The sequence below is a fragment of the Mus caroli genome, chromosome X (genome assembly GCF_900094665.2).
Source record: "Mus caroli chromosome X, CAROLI_EIJ_v1.1, whole genome shotgun sequence".
In the NCBI taxonomy this organism is placed as follows: domain Eukaryota; kingdom Metazoa; phylum Chordata; class Mammalia; order Rodentia; family Muridae; genus Mus; species Mus caroli.
Genome location: NC_034589.1, coordinates 90,765,688 through 90,768,594, shown reverse-complemented (window position 1 = coordinate 90,768,594; position 2,907 = coordinate 90,765,688). Strand labels below are relative to the sequence as shown.

At 44.6% G+C, this 2,907-nt stretch overlaps 1 pseudogene; it reads left to right on the top strand.

The window, feature by feature from the left end:
* The first annotated feature begins 690 nt into the window (after positions 1-690).
* LOC110287511 lies at positions 691-2,536 on the top strand (annotated as a pseudogene).
* The last annotated feature ends 371 nt before the right edge of the window (positions 2,537-2,907 follow it).

The window sequence follows — 2,907 nt, the reverse complement described above, 5'->3', positions numbered from 1 at the left end:
ACCTATAGTTTCCATAGTCACCTACCTCCCTAACCATTTTGTCCCCTTACTCTTTATTAATGTTGATGCTTAACATGATTCTGTACTTTTGCCTTGTTGTTTCTAATCGTTTTGAATGCTTACTGACTCCCTTCTTTTTTGTTTCGGAATGTTTTTCAAAACATAAACAGAGTGATGCCCAAACAGTCCTGTGATGCCCAAATAAATCATGAGTCCCTACCCCCAAAGAATCCGAGTCCTCAAATCCTTAACAAAAGAAACAAACCTACTCATCATCATGTGTGTCTTATCTCCATGGAAGGAAAGTATGTTATAAATATGTTATATTTTATTGTCATTAAATATTTTAATTCTCCGGTTATAACTCTTACTGTCTTATCATGTGATGTTTTATGTCCCCACTCTTTCCTCATTAGTAGCCTGCAGCTCTTTCAAGAACTTTAAAATCTTCCTTTACCCAGAATAATTGTTTAGAAAATATTAATAAGTGGTGATGATGTTAGCTCCAGAATGCTTTATAGAGGTGGCAAAATTATATGGTTCTGGCTGAGTGAGGTGGTGGCTGGGGAAAGGGGGTGTGGGAGCGGAGTTCAGTGGAGCGGGTACTTCGGAGGGTCTCAGAAAGAAGAAACTATATAACTCAGTCACTGGGAAGACTGAGGTCAAAGTGAAGAGGGAAGTGGGAAGAGCATGTCCTGGCCACAGGTTTTGCAGAGAGGAGCTCTCCTCACCAGCTTCAGCCATCACCATGTTGCTGTGTTCCTGCTTATGCTCTTCAGCACTTCATTGCTCCATGTGTCAAGAAAAATGTTTAGCAACATGGACCCTGAAATAGCTGTCTCCTGTGAGGCTTTGCCAGTGCCTGACAAATACAGAAGTGGATGCTCACAGTCAGCTATTGGGAGCTAGAGAAAGTACCCAAGGAGCTGAAGGGGTCTGCAACCCTATAGGTAGAACAACAATATGAACTAATCAGTACCTCCAGAGCTCATGTTTCTAGCTGCATATGTAGCAGAAGATGGTCTAGTGGGCCATCATTGGGAAGAGAGGCCCCTTGGTCTAGCAAACTTTATATGCCCCAGTATAGGGGAACGCCAGGGTCAAGAAGTGGGAGTGAGTGGGTAGGGGAGCAGGGCTGGGGTGGGTATAGGGCACTTTTGGGATAGCATTTGAAATGTAAATGAAGAAAATATCTAATTAAAAAATTTTTAAAAGAAAGTCAGTATTTCCAAGCAGTGAACCCCAAATGTTTTTAGCATATCAGTTGGCCTGCCTGCAGAGATCTGGAGCAGCAACCATCTGTTTCCCAGTACAGAGGAAGCCACTCTTTTTCTTGGAACACTAGATACTGTGTTTTTATTTTCCTGTGCTGTGGGCCTCTTCATCAGTGGCATCATAGGGGATCAGCTGAATTTGCGACGGGTTCTGTCTTTTGGCATGTGCTCTTCTGTATTTGTGGTGTTTGTCTTTGGTATTCTTACGGAATGACTGTACTTCTACAATAAGTGTGAACGGCCTGCTGCAGTTCACTGGTTGGCCCTGTGTGGTTGCTGTGATGGGCAACTGGTTTGGGAAAGCTGGCTGAGGAGTTGTCTTTGGTCTCTGGAGTGCCTATGCTTCAGGGGGCAATATTTTGGGAGCATGCCTGGCTTCATCGGTTCTCCAGTATGGTTATGAGTACACCTTTCTGGTGACTGCATCTGTGCAGTTTGCTGGTGGGACTTCTTTGGACTTCTCTTGTCACCAGAAGAAATTGGTCTCCCAAGTATCAAGTCAGAGGAAAGCTTGGAAAAAGATTCACAGAGGTCACTCATCAATGGTGCTGAAAATGAAGATGATTATGAGCCTAATTATTCAATCCAGGAGGACAGGTCTGTCATCCAAGTGAAGGCCATAAGCTTTCATCAGGCTTGCTGCTTTCCTGGAGTCATACTGTACTCACTGGCCTACACCTGCCTGAATCTAGTGAATTACTCCTTTGTCTTCTGGTTGCCCTTTTATCTGAGTAACGACTTCCGGTGGAAGGAAGCTGAAGCGGACAAGTTGTCCATTGGGTACGATGTTGGACGCATCGTAGGTGGGACTCTGCAAGGCTTCATCTATGACGTACTGCAGAAGAGAGCACCTGTGGTGGCCCTCAGCCTCTTCCTAGCCATTGGGTCCCTTGTTGGGTATAGTCGCTCCCCAAACAATAAGTCCATCAATGCACTTCTGATGACTGTTACGGGGTTTCTTATTGGTGGACCATCCAACATGGTTAGCTCTGCTATTTATGCAGACTTGGGTCACCAAGAGCTGATCCAAGGAAGCAGCGAGGCTCTGGCGAATGTCACAGGAATCGTCGATGGAACCAGGAGTATTAGTGCTGACATGGGCCAGTATTTGGTGCCTTTGATCCAGGACAACTTAGGATGGATGTGGGTTTTCTACGTTTTTATTCTCATGACAAGTTGTACAATTCTGTTTATCTCACCATTAATACTGAGTGAAGTATTCTCTTGTGCAAAGGAGACAAGTTCACACACTTACTAAATGATGGGTTCCCACAGGAGAGAACAGACTTGGAAGCTATTGAGAGCCCATAGGTCTTCAGTTCACTCGTGTGGAGCTCTCTAAACACTAATGGAGCCTCGGCTTGTCAGGCATCCTACAACACTGCCAGCTACCCAAGACACTGGCAAGGAAGGGGCGAATTATTTTTGTACACTACAGCAGTTACTGAAGACTTTTATTATGTTTGTGAATGTAGTGGAAGGAAAATGAACCTGACAGCATCTTTGTTGGGCTTGTCAGCTTATCCCTCTAACCTTAAAGACCGGTTTGGGGCCTGAACCCTTGTTCTTCAGCCTTAATCAAGAGCTAAGTGATCAGGAGGCAGAATCATGTTGTATTGATGAGAAGACTGTG